General features: G+C 37.2%; 1 long non-coding RNA gene across 1 annotated transcript; it reads left to right on the forward strand.

Moving 5' to 3' along the window:
• The first annotated feature begins 12,215 nt into the window (after positions 1 to 12,215).
• LOC113318760 lies at positions 12,216 to 13,280 on the forward strand. The gene is made up of 4 exons (XR_003344794.1): positions 12,216 to 12,339; positions 12,465 to 12,626; positions 12,909 to 12,978; positions 13,167 to 13,280. It is a non-coding gene; the product is annotated as an uncharacterized LOC113318760 (long non-coding RNA).
• The last annotated feature ends 1,172 nt before the right edge of the window (positions 13,281 to 14,452 follow it).

The following is a 14,452-nucleotide window of genomic DNA, read 5'->3' on the forward strand; positions in this document are numbered from 1 at the left end:
TTTATGTATGTTCATTGTTTCTCCATCCATTCTGTTAGCATTGTTATCATGTGTGTTCTGTTTTAGTTCTGTTATTGTTCAAAACATATTCTGTTCTGTTCTTACTGTTCCTGTCCTGTTTAATGTGTATGTTCTGTTCTGTCTTGTAATGTTCTCATGTTGTTCATGTCATTCTTAGATGTGTGAAATGTTCTAGGATAGAATTGAATCAAGGTAAACCACATTTTACTCTCACAGTGCATATCATGTATGCATTGTAGTTAGGATAAAACTATGTGATATTACCACAACTCATACCTTATTGATATTGTCAAATTCTCTGACTAATTGTGCTTTAGTCAGACATTTAGTGCTTAGGATTGACACTTTAGTTGTGATTCAACTGTCCATTGGTGAAACACCTTAGGTAAAAGGCAGGCTTGAACCTTTACCTTTACCTGCTTTAAGGAAGAATTGGCATGATTAGTTGAGTTCATCCTCTTATCTTCACTGTTTTGTTTTTATTTTGCTCTTTTTCATGTTTAGACTCATTCCATTGTTTACTGTTTTCTTTCTTTCATTTGCTATTTTCTTCACATCACTGCCCTTGGCTTAGGCCTTGGTATGCAACTGTTTCTTTATCACTCTTGTTCATGTTCTTTGTGTCTTTAGTTTCTTTTCTGTTTTGCTCCTTTCTTCTCACTATCTTGCTACTGTCCTGTTACTTTTTGTTCACTTCCCAAATTCAGTTTAATGTTCTGTAATTTTGTGCCCACTGTAATCTGTAAAGCAAAAGGATCAAAGCCCAGCTCATTACTAGGTTACCAAGCCCAGTTCACAGCTCATTGTTTGGTTAAATCAGAGGCTTAGTTCACTTCACTGAGCCCAAGCCTAGTGCACTTCAAAACCACAAGCCCAGATCACTTTACTAAGCCCAGTACAGTTCCAAAAGATCTAAAGGGTACTCAAAGCCCATTGACCACTCAAAAGCCCAACAACAAATTAGAACCTAAAATAGCTAGAAAACTCCAAACACACCCAGTCTCTGTGAATCGACCCGTACTTGCACGAGCTACAACTGACGACCGTGCACTTGCGGTATTACACGTAGGCCCCCGTTTTTATTACTCTTAATTTTCACACTTCTCCGGGCCCACCATTTCACTTACTTGGAAATTCTATACAAGACAATAGTTAACGAACTTAGCTTTGTTTGTAAGCTATTGAGGTTGTTCAACAATATAAATAGAGGACTCCCTACACTCACTACGCCAAAAGAGGGGAAAATTGACGGGGGGCCTTTATGATATTTGACGGTAACAGCCTGTCAATTCATTTTTGATAGGCCAAAACTATCGGACTCGTAAAATGTAGATAAGCCATTACGAGGCTTCAATTTTTGACGGGCTTAACCAAGATGCGGTTCAATATTAAGAAATCCCAAAAATCGCTAAACTCATCTCTTTCTCTTTCATGCTGCACTTCGATCCCTGTGCTTCAAAACCCTAGATATACAAAAATTGAGAAATCGAGAGCGAAATTGGGAGTTGATATCTGTTTTTTTTTTTTTTTGATTTAGTAATGGAATCTGTATTACCAGTAAAGAAATTCATGGAAGACGGATAAGAAGGAGAAGAAAGTGATAGAGGTAGTGCAATGCGTTATCTACCATTTTTTCGTTTCTGTTCATCAATAGACCCTTATGTTACTGCTACTACTGGATCTTCAAATGTTATCTCTAAGAAGGTAAAAGCTCGAAAACTTGATCGTTTTGATTATCAAACTCATTTTGATAAAAGAAGAAGTAACATTTTCTTTACGTGTTTATACCAAGATTGATCTCTCTTCCTCCATCTCGAAGGTTTGATTCTTAATTTCTTCTCAGCTCGTATATGTTGGTGTTTTCTGATTACTAGAAGTTAATATCTAGGGTTCCATTTTGATTCATTTGTAAGGTTCTATTTCTTTATTTTCAGTTTGTTTAGCAAGGTTAGGGAACTTTCATTTTGATGTATATGTAAATTGGTATATCCTAGATTGAGGTTTGAAAATTCATGAGTGATTTCAGTTCTCCTGTCTTTGATTGAACCAAGGACTAATTTGTAGGTGCAATTATGTTTTTTTTTTTTGATAGGAAATAAAACATATATTAAAGTTTAAACTGTAACATTCAAGTTATCCTTTTCCAGCATCCCAAGCAGAATAATTGGAGGATTTTCATAACAGCTACTGTCACCAAGAGACCTAGATTTTTTTGCTTCTCTCTTGGCATGTTGACAAGACCAAAATTCAAAGTTTTTCATAATAAAAATGCATTCCTGAACAACACTATTTGTTGTCCATTTTATTGAACCTAAATCACCATTAATGGCATTCACTACATTGCTACAGTCGCCTTCAATTTCCAAAAACTGGATGTTTTTTGCTTTAGCCCACTTCAGTGCGTCAAGAGTAGCTACAGCTTCCGCTTTCTCCTCATCTACTGCAAATGTTTTCCCGCCTTTTGCTCCATTGAATGAACCTGTATCAGAACGCAATATAAGTCCATATCCCAGAGGTTGTTTATTTGTGATAAATGAAGCATCAAAGTTTAGTTTCAAATAATCTTTAGCAGGGAATTTCCAGTAAATATTTCTGGAAACAGAACTATTCACAGGTATATATCTAATAGCAGCTTCACAATTATTAATGTATTCCTTAACCGTGGCTATGAATTCAGAAGGGTTGAGCTGTTTGTTATCAAAGGCTGCAACACATCTATACTTCCATATCCACCAAAGAACACAACCGATGTATCTAATTTTAACCTGCATAGCTTGAGTCCAAAAAATATTGGCATTGAACAATGAAGACAACCAATCATAAAGATTATGATTAGAATTGTTACCTATTAAGGTATGATCAAGAGCAAACCACAATCCGTTAGTGACAGGACAATCAATAAACATATGTTGACAAGATTCATCATATTGTTTACATAAAGGGCAAGTAGAAGCAATGTTACTTACAACCTTGTGAAGTTTATCTCTGGTGGCAACACAATTGTGAATAATTCTCCATATAAGATGAAGAAGTTTAGGAGGAAGTTGAACCTTCCGTAACTTGCTCCAGGGGAAGTTTGGAATATTAAGATTCTGTTGGTTTAAGGAGTCCTGCAAGAGAATATGATAGGCAGAATTCACAGTGTAACAACCATTTTTAGTTCCTAGCCATCTAACTTGATCTTTACTAATCAAGGGGATTCTTATCTGAAGAATCTGATCAACAATATCAATGGGGAAAAGGGCTTTAAGCATATTGTGATTCCAGTTTCTAGTGTTATCGTAAATAAGTTGAGAGACTCTAGAAATATTACTGGAATACATAGTTGATGGAACTTTTTTACCTAAAGAGGGAATCCAGACATCTTTACACACATTAATATTTTTACCATCCGCTATTCCCCAACAATAATTTTGTTTAACAAATTCTAAACCTTGACAGATACCCCTCCAGATCCAAGAACCCTGGCTGCTAAGTGAGTCAGATAAAGGGTTAAAATCAGGAAAATATTTGTGGGCCATAATTTGAACCCACAGAGCATCTTGTTCAGTAATTAACCTCCAAGCTAATTTACCTAACAAAGCCATATTAAATTCAGCAGATCTCCTAATGTTAAGACCACCTTTATCTTTGGGACTAGTAACTATGCTCCAAGATTTAGGAAACCATTTCCTACCATTATTATCCTTATGACAGAAAAAGTTTTTTGAATACTATCAATTTTGTCTGTTATCTTCTTAGGCATGGGAAAAACTGCCATCTGATGAGTAGCTAAATATCCTAGGACAGTTTGAGAAAGAATAGTTCTACCTGGTTGATTAAAATGACTAGATTTCCATAAAGAATGTCTACCTCCAAACTTAGACATCATGCCAGAAAAGGATTCACTTTTGTTATGCTGGAGCAAGAGAGGAACTCCTAAGTACTTGTCTTGTAAGGCCATGTTCTTAATGTTCAGAACTTGAGTAATAACATTCTTAGTTTGATTCTCAGTTTTTTTACTAAAAGCCATGGAAGATTTATCAAACTTTATAGCTTGGCCAGAGGCCTTGATAAATTTTTCTAAAAGAGTTCAAGACTCTTACCTCCTTAGGATTTGCTTTAGTAAAGATTAAGCAGTCATCTACGAAAAAGAGGTGTGAGAAAGCAGGAGCATTTTGAGTAACTTTAATACCTTTTATAAGGTTCTTAGCTTCAGCATACAACAGATTTTTGGACAGAACATCAATACAAAGAATGAAGAGATAAGGAGACAGGGGATCTCCCTGTCTCAGGCCTCTAGTAGGCCAGAATTGATCACCAGGAACACCATTTAGCATCGCAGAGGAGGACACTGTTGAGACACATTGGTTTATTAAGTGACACCAACCTTCACAAAACCCCAGAGCTTTTAAACATCATGTAAGAAAGGCCATTAAATCCTATCAAAATCTTTGGACATATCTAGTTTTAGAGCCATGATCCCATTCTTATATTTATGTTTTTTCATGGTGTCTATAAGCTCATGAGCTATAACTATGTTATCAATCATGAGTCTGCCTTGCACAAAGGCAGCCTGATATGGGGAAATGATCTTGCCTAGAAGAGGTTTTAGCCTATTACTAAGGATTTTAGATATAATCTTATATGAAGTGTTACAAAGACTAATAGGTATAAAATCACTAGCAATTTTAGGACAATCCACTTTTGGAATAAGTGAAATAAAGTTATGATTGTTTTCTTTTAAAATATACTTACCTTGAAAAAAGAAGTGAACCATCTTAACTGTGTCTTCACCCACAATATCCCACATACTTTGATAGAACCCTTGGGGAAACCCATCAAGTTTACTCACATGACCAGACAACCATTACGCATATAGGTGAATCCACTTTTTGTCATAATTTGGGGCATCCTTGTGAGCCTAATCATCTGCGGGGACCTATATTGATAACTTTGATAATCATGATCTAAATAATCGTTGTGATTTACTTTCCCATTTTGCTTTGCCATCTTAATGATTCTGAACTTATTTGTGTCCATACAGAAATTCTAATCGGTGAATTTAGACAAGCTTACTAGGACACGATCACCTTATAAAGCTTAACTATTCAGAGGCTTCTTGTTTGTTTGACCATGCTCAATAACTGATTTCATAATTCACTTCAAAGTTCCATGAAGTGGCAAGGTTGACACATGAGAAGGAATCTCATATGCAGATTGTTATGTGATGTTGACCAGACATTAGGTATTGGAGGGGCAGATCAAATGAAAGTAAGACTTGAATCCTTGTTTAATTTTTTTTCGTATCACAATATTTGTTCCTCGTATTACTGGTAATGGAGATGTCTAAGGCTCATCCTTAATTCAAAGATGTCGTTGTTTATGACAAACTTTACGAAATGAAAGAAGCTTTCAAACCAGAAATCAACAGGGAGCTTGATGTTGGAAATATTGACAACAATTGAAAAAATACTGTGAAAAATACTTAGCTCGAACCAATGGTTGATTTCTGATGCAGCAGCAAATTGTCGCAGAATAATAGAGGCACGTATGGTATACGCTGTCGTAAAGACAATATTCGCCGGCTACTCCTCTTGTAGAGAGATGCTATAGCCCTATCGACGAGATGCCTCCAGGATACAACTATCGTTGGCGTTCCTCATTGTAGCATACAAGAGAACACCCTTAGAACTTGGCAGCAATGATTAACAAAACTTAAAACAGAGAAAACTGGGTAGTAACTGTTTACAGAAAACAAAGGAGCAGAAGAAGAGATGTTTCTCTGTTGTGTGTAATTGAGCTGAAAACTCCTCTCTTATATAGTGGTCAAGAAAAATTTGGACGTTAGAAAATAATAGAATAAGATTCCCATGCGTATGACAAAATAGGGACAGAGATTCTCACTTTGTCAGGAAAACAGTCACTCAGAAAACTGTGTAAAAGAAACGGCTGTAAAGCTGCTGACTAGAAGACTGTGTAAAGTGAAAGTTTTTGTCTGTCCAAGAGAAGCATGCGAACAGAGAACAGTGTATGCTTTTTTCAGTCAACAAAGAAACACACGTGGCAGACAAATCAGTCAACAAAGAAGCACGCGTGTCAGACACATAAGACAAGAGAAGATTCTTTTACATGTATGGAAACCCATAAGAAAAAAAACCCATAAGAAAACTTTCAGAAAAAAGATAGGATCTAGTGAACCCACACCCACACCCGACCGGACGGCGGCGTGCGTGCTTCGGTGCGAAGCACCGCGCGTACGGGAAAGGCAACCTTGCCCTAGTCTAGGTCTTCTCCCTCACACAAAAGTGTGTTGACCCAAAGGGCCATGCCCTTTAGCCAATTCTATGGTATTTAAGTCTAAAACTCTTTAGATTTTAGTCTATCTGGGACTATTGTTTTATCAATTCAAAAGAAAAAACAACTAGTGGGCAATAGGTCTAGGGATCAAAACATAGTCCATGCATATTTGGTTTTAAAACAAAAAACCAGTTTTTTCTAACAATGCCCCACATGAATGATAAAACATGTCAACAAAATTATGAGAAAACAGATTACATCAAATTTAGGCTAAGGTGTCCTAGAGATTGAACCTTAACTTAGTGAGAGGTTACCGGAACTGCTTGTTGTAGCGGTGAACAAAATATCTTGAACCGCCAACAGTGAATGCAATTCAGAAATAACAAGCACACTTGATGTCTCGAAGAAAAGCTGCCAAGCTCTTCCGTTGTGCCCGTTTTGGACGTGGGCTAAATCCCGGACTTAATGAATGTCTCTAGAGAATCAGCTCAAATTCTCATAGGAAGCGGCCTCACTTCCAACATCCACATAGTTGATTCCATTAAGAGTGTCCTTCCACACCCCGCTTTAAGCAAATCCATGGTACTCATTAAGATCTTTACAGATCATCCTAAATCATGCAGGTATCACTATCACAAAGTGACACCATAGGGAGGGACTAAGATAGTGTTGTTCCGACATCACCAAAAATTAGTTGTCTCATTGAACCTTGATATTGGAGCTCCATTCACAAGGTTGAGTATCCTTCATGGCGATTTATTCTATGAGCTTAAGTCACATCCCCCTCGATGTGGATCTAACTACCTCTGTAGATAATCCTTTCGTCAAAGGATCTTCAATATTCTCTTTAGACCTCACAAAGTCTATAGAGATGATACCAGTAGAGAGTAGTTGTTTCACTGTCTTGTGTCTTCTTTGTAGATGTATAGACTTTCCGTTGTATACACTATTCTTTCCGCAACCAATAGCATCTTGACTGTCACAGTGGATTGCGATGGAAGACACAGGCTTGGGCCAGAGTGGAATTCCTCCCAAGAAACCTCGTATCCATTCAGCTTCCTTTCCATCTTTCTCCAAGGCTATAAACTCAGACTCCATGGTCGATCGAGATATACATGTCTGTTTGGAAGACTTCCATGACACAGACGCACCTCCAAGTGTGAAGATGTACCCACTAGTGGATTTTCACTCATATGAGTCTGATATCCAGTTAGCATCGCAGTACCCTTTTAGCACAGCAGGATACTTCCCAAAACTTAAGCAATAGTTTGAAGTTCCTCTCAGGTACCGTAGAAATCTATAAAGAGCATTCCAGTGATCCTTCCCAGGGTTGCAAGTGTACCTTCTCAATCTACTCATAGTGTAGGCAATGTCAGGTCTTGTGCAGTTCATCAAATACATAAGACTGCCAATAATGCGATAATACTCAAGTTGAGAAATTCCCTCACCCTTGTTCTTTTTCAAGTTACAATTGGGATCATAAGGAGTAGATACAGGTTTAGCATTTTCATGATTAAATCTCTTAAGTACAATTTCAGCATAATGATATTGACTAAGACTATATCCATCAGACGTCTTTTTGATTTTCATCCCTAAGATTACATCTGCGGGGCCTAAGTCTTTCATGTCAAAATTTTCGTTAAGCATGCTTTTAGTGGTATTAATAATATCAAGGTTACTGCCTAATATGAGCATATCATCAACATACAGGCACATAATAGCATGAGAATCATCCACAGATTTAATGTAAACACATTTATCAGATTCATTAACCTTGAAGGCATTAGATATCATTACATGATCAATTTTTTCATGCCACTGTTTAGGTGCTTGTTTTAAACCATACAAAGATTTGTTCAATTTGCATACTTTGTCTTCAAACCTTTCACAACAAAACCTTCAGGTTGGTCCATATAAATTTCTTCATTCAATTCACCATATAAAAAGCAGTTTTAACATCCATCTGATGTATATGCAAATCATAAATAGAAGCAATAGCAATCAGCATCCTAATAGAAGTGATTCTGTGACCGGTGAATAGGTATCAAAGAAATCTAATCCTTCCTGTTGTCTATACCCTTAGCTACCAACCTAGCTTTGTGTTTTTCTATAGTTCCATCTGTTCTAAGTTTCCTTTTGAAGACCCACTTGCAACCTATGGTTTTACTACCAGGAGGTAAGTCTACAAGCTCCCAAGTTTCGTTTTGTTGAATGGAATCCCACTCATTATGAAGCTTCTTCCCAGAAGGGAGCTTCCGGAGAAGTCATAGCTTCCTTATAGGTTTGGGGTTCAGACTCTACAGTAAGAGTCACAAAATCTGGACCGAAACTTTCTCGGTTCTGACCCTCTTACTTCTTCTAGGTTCGGTTCATCATCTAGACGGGGGTTGACTAGTGAAGGAACATCTGAGGTCATCGCGGACCCTTTTTGAGGTCCAGACCCTAAAGGAAAATGTGTTCAAAAACACTGCATCTCTGGATTCCATTATGGTGTTCTGACCAATACCATGAACCTATAAGCACTAGTGTGCTCAGGATAGCCTAGGAAAACACAACACATTAGTTTTAGGTCCTATTTTGGTTTTCTTGGACGAGGATGGCCACCTTGGCCAAACACCCCCACACTTTAAAGTGCATAGGAGGTTGTCTTCCTTCCATAACTCATATAGTTTTGTCAGATTTCTTAAATGGAACTCGGTTCAAGATATAGCAAGCAGAGAGAATTGCTTCCCCCCACAGTTCGAAGGTAGCCCTGAACTAGCTAACATAGCGTTCACCATATCTATGAGTGTTCGGTTTTTCCTTTCATACTCCATTCGACTCAGGTGAAGAAGGTGCAGTAGTTTCATGAATGATGCCATTAAGTTTGCAAATTCTCCTATAGGTATCACATACTCACCGCCTCGGTCGACCTAAGAGTTTTAATGTAACACCTCTTTGGTTTTCTACTTCAAGTTTATATAATTTGAAAGCGTCTAAGGCTTCATCTTTACTTCTAAGAAGATAAACCTGACAGTATCGTGAGTGATCATCTATAAAAGTGATGTACCATTTTTTACCACCTCTAGTTGGTGTTGATTTCAAATCTCCTAAATCGAGTGGATTAGTTCTAGGGGAGTTGTACTACGTTCAACCTTTTTGTTAAAGGGTTTTCTTGCATATTTAGATTCAACACAAATTTCACATTTATGACCTCTGTAAGTTTATTTTAGGAATGCAGCCTAATTAGCAAGTCTTTCAATGGATTTGAAATTAACATGTCCTAGTCTATCATGCCAACATGTGAGGAGTCACAAACATAAGCAGAAGAAGATGCATTACATTCAAGTTCAAAGAAAGTACACTAAGCTTAATCATGTTTTCAGTGACAACCTTTTCCTACGAAGTCACCACCTTAGAGATTACAACTTTGTTAGACTCAGCTACAAATTTAAAACCTTTCCAAGTAAGATGGTTTCTGAGATAAGATTCTTGCATATGTCCGGGACGTGATACACGTCATTCAATGCGAGAGTTTTTCCTGAAGTGAGCTTCAATTCAACCTTGCCTTTTCCACCACTTTGAGGTGGAAGAGTTCCCATAAACAATTTCTCATCGTCTCCTACTTTTTATAGGAGGAGAAAGCATTTCTGAACTTCAGACATGCCGTGGCTCCAGAATCAACCACCAGTCTCTCACATTGGTCACATTAGAGACAAGGTTGACTTCAGACACCATGCCAGAAAAATATCCAGAATATCTACAATGTTTGCCTTATTTTTCTGTTTGGATCATTTTTGGTCTTTTTAGGTGCCCTACAGTCTTTTCCATATGACCAGTTTACCACAGTTATAGCAGTCCTTTGATGGTGTTTTTAGAGACACCACCCTTTGGTTTAAGATGGTTACCTTTGGAGTTACGACGTTTATTACGTTTGTTACCATTTTTGCTGGATTCAGATTTTCCTTCATGTCCTTTCTTTGGTGCAGCAATCTCTTCTAGGATATGAGCTTTGTTGGACATGTCTTTGCTCAGTATCAGGCTCTTTTCCTTGCAGCACAATAGTTACTCAACTTGAATCCTTTTCCCCAGCTCTATCATGGTGATTTCACGAGTCTTGTGTCGCAACTTCCTTTTGTACTCGTTCCACGAAGGTGGAAGTTTTTCTATAACTGCAGATACTTGGAAAGGTTCATCAATAACATTGCCTTCAGCAAGAATTTCGTTGATGATCAGCTGAAGTTCCATGAATTGATCGACCACAGGTTTTTCATCGGTCATTTTGTAATCAAGGAACCTAGCTACCAAAAACTTCTTGCTTCCAGCAGCCTCAGCGAGATATTTTTCCTCCAAGGCTTCCCATAAATCATCCAAGCAGTTGAGAATATGATTTTTACACATGTAATTCTTCCTAGTCCACCTATCCAGTCTATCTTCATAACCACGGTCATGAAGCCTTCTTGAGGGTTTTTGTAAAGAAACTTCATCTAACCTTTGGTCTTTGAGGAAAAACAACATTTTTGATTGCCATCTTATAAAGTCTTTTCCACTAAACTTATCCGGTTTGTCAACAATAGTTTTACCCATGTTGTTACGGAAAACCAAAAGTAGTCGAGTATTGTCTTTAGATTGTTGGAAATATTGACAACAATTGAAAAAATATTGTGAAAAATACTTAGCTCGAACCAATGGTTGATGCAGCAGCAAATTGTCGCAGAATAATAAAGGCACGCATGATCTACGCTGTCCTAAAGATAATATTCGTCGGCTACTCCTCTTGTAGAGAGATGCTATAACCCTATCGACGAGATGCCTCCAGGATACAACTATAGTTAGCGTTCCTCATTGTAGCATACAAGAGAACACTCTTAGAACTTGGCAGCAATGATTAACAAAACTTAAAACAGGGAAAACTGGGTAGTAACTGTTTACAGAAAACAAAGGAGCAGAAGAAGAGATGTTTCTCTGTTGTGTGTAATTGAGCTGAAAACTCCTCTCTTATATAGTGTTCAAGAAAAATTTGGACGTTAGAAAATAATGGAATAAGATTCCATGCGTATGACAAAAGAGGGACAGAGATTCTCACTTTGTCAGGAAAACAGTCACTCAGAAAACTGTGTAAAAGAAAAGCTGTAAAGCTGTTGACTAGAAGACTGTGTAAAGTGAAAGTTTTTGTCTGTCCAAGAGAAGCATGCGAACAGAAAACAATGTATGCTTTTGTCAGTCAACAGATCTAGTTAACCCACACACACACCCAAACCCGACGGACGGCGGCGTGCGGGAAAGGCAACCTTGCCCTAGCCTAGGTCTTCTCCCTCACACAAAAGTGTGTTGACCCAAAGGGCCATGCCCTTTAGCCAATTCTATGGTATTTAAGTCTAAAACTCTTTAGATTTTAGTCTATGTGGGACTATTGTTTTATCAATTCAAAAGAAAAAATAACTAGTGGGCAATAGGTTTAGGGATCAAAACATAATCCATGCATATTTGGTTTTAAAACAAAAAACCCGTTTTTTCTAACACTTGATACTCAAAACTTTTGAAGTTTGATGAGGTTAGATGCTAAATGGTCTTTAGAAGGCGCATTACCAGTAAAATAAAATTAGACTTCCTTAGAGCTAGTGTCACGTATATCATTAGTAATAACTTTATCTTGTACATGCAGTAGTACAAAGTTTGGCGACGCAGAATTAGACTTTCTCTGCATAGGATCTTCTGAAACCATTGCCAAGTTTGGAACTTACTTCCATTTTACGTCGTAGCCATCTTGTCGACCAAATATTGTTGTAATGCTCGTACAGGTAACAAAGCTAATGACGCCTCGGGGTTTTCTTTCATGAGTATGGTACATCATTTGCAGAGATGGTATCCATATATTACAAGGACAGCTTATTTAAACGATTCTCTATAATTTGTCCTGTAACTGTTATCCACTGATTTTGAGATAAAATATTTTCTCATACTGAACATTAGGAATAACTCATATGAACGGCAGAAAGAGTTTTGTACAGATTAATCAAAATTCTTGTGAATATCGACTACAGAGTTAGCATTCACATGGTATATCTGAACTTAAATGACACATTAAATGCTTTTAGTTTTGTGTATGAACCGATCTAACAAATCCAGAGCTCAAATTGGATACGAATTAGCTTTTGCTGATGATTTTTTTTTTTCCTTTGTAGGAAGCTTTGTTGTGGTTGATGAAAAAGGGAGAGAGGAAGCTATTGAGGCCATAATAGTCAGATAGGGTCTTTTCTATGAACAAGTTCTTCTACTACAGAAATCTCCAGAATGGTAGTTATTTGCTTAACGTATTCAATTACTGAGGAAGAAGAACTAGTTAGGTAATTTTAAAAGAACTCAACAGAGACGTTTATGAGGGTTAGTGATTGAGTTCCATTTAGTTGATTTCCATGACGGTCTAAAATAGTGATTAAATGTTTTCTAGGCATGTTTCTGCTTCCAACTTCTTTGTTGTTATGTTGTATCTCATATGTCATAGATTAGCAAATTGGTAAATGAAACTTGGTTACGGTTTCTCTGAATTTTTGGTTTATGACTACTATTGTATAAATATAAAAGAGTATGCAAGTTCCAATCTAACTGTTCAGCTGATGTTGTGGCAGGATCTGATGCGTGGCTGTGTAAAGGTCTCTCTTGTTCCCGTAGAAGAGATACTGATGATCGCCCGTCCAGGTGAGAATAAATCCAAGTTTTATTTGTCATCATCTGCAAAAGTTTAATTGAAAAGATATCTTGTATTTAAATACACGTCTAGTCCCTTAATCTTACTATTTTGGGTCTGCCCTGTGTCTGATTCTGTTGTACCTATACTTATGCGAAGTCTTTTTCTGCTATTTCTTATTGGAATTATATGATTTCAGGAGACATTGAGGGCTTTGCGGGAAGCTTCATATCCTAGCGAAGAAATTCACGGGTTAACATCTAAACAATGAAGGGACATGGGATGGCAATGAAAAGACCCATCTACAGACTTCAGATATTTCTGTTTTACCTTGTTTGCTTATAGATGTGTCGTGTCTTCTATGTTATTATATACTGAATCTGCGAATGGTTGTTTCCTTTCATCTGTGTTTGACACCTGCAGGAAAAGAAGATATAGTACCGAAGAAAGGAACGGTTTGGAGAGGTAGGAAATATCAAGTGCTTTCTATCAATCTATCATGTGGGTCGTGAGAGTTAGGTCAGGCTTGTTATTTCTAAAGACGGCGCAGATGTGGAGGCCACGAAGAAGGAAACCAGCTCACAGTGTAAGAGCTTTCTTAGGGAGATTTTTTCTTCAAAAGCACTTTCCCATGGTTTCAGAGTTCGCAATAAACCATACCAGTACCATTATTGTTTTTGTATTCTAATACTCACACTTAGGGTTGTAGCCTATTTCAGTGTTTTTTTTTTTTTTTTTTTTTTTTTTTTTAATGCCGTCTTCTTGGATGTTGTTTGGACAAAGAATTCTTATAAGATTGAACTTTTACAATATATGTCAATTTATTTTGAAGTTAAAAAGTGTTCTTAGTTCTTATGTTACTTTTATTTGCAATTTAAGCAATAAGAAAATACTATTTATATTGGAAATTCAATTTTGAAGTAATTGACAAGTGATGCTTGTCCATAATTCAGTAATTGACAAGTGATGCCCATCAATAATTCAATAATTATTGACAGGCAAAGATCATAGTTTATTTCTGATAATTATTGACAGTAGGTTACTATCAATTACTGTTTTTGACACCTTAAAAGATGACAGGCTATCCGACGGGCAGGGTCCGTCAATAATCTCTATTAATGACAGGCCTGGCCCTTCGAAAAAGGTGATTTCTGGTGTAGTGACTCTATACATTTAATCCCGGAACTTCTGCGTCCTGTTTGCATATTAAAGTCGTTTTCTAAAAACCTAGGTTTCCTAGGGTGCATGTTGAGGTTGTGTACCATGGCTAATAGCTGAGAAGCAATATGTAGTGTCCCAAAAGACCTTAAAAAACTTACTGGTGTAACAGTTTGGGTCTGGATCACTTTCCGAGTTAATTGTGGATACAACTTCCTCGTTTTCTGTTTTGGAGATTTTTGTGGTGACGGAGTCGCACTGTTGTTGTGATAGCTTGAGAGTTATTTTGTTGAAGAATGCTTTGTCTATGATTGTATTTGGAGCCGT

The sequence above is a fragment of the Papaver somniferum genome, chromosome 10 (genome assembly GCF_003573695.1).
Source record: "Papaver somniferum cultivar HN1 chromosome 10, ASM357369v1, whole genome shotgun sequence".
Taxonomy (NCBI): Eukaryota; Viridiplantae; Streptophyta; class Magnoliopsida; order Ranunculales; family Papaveraceae; genus Papaver; species Papaver somniferum.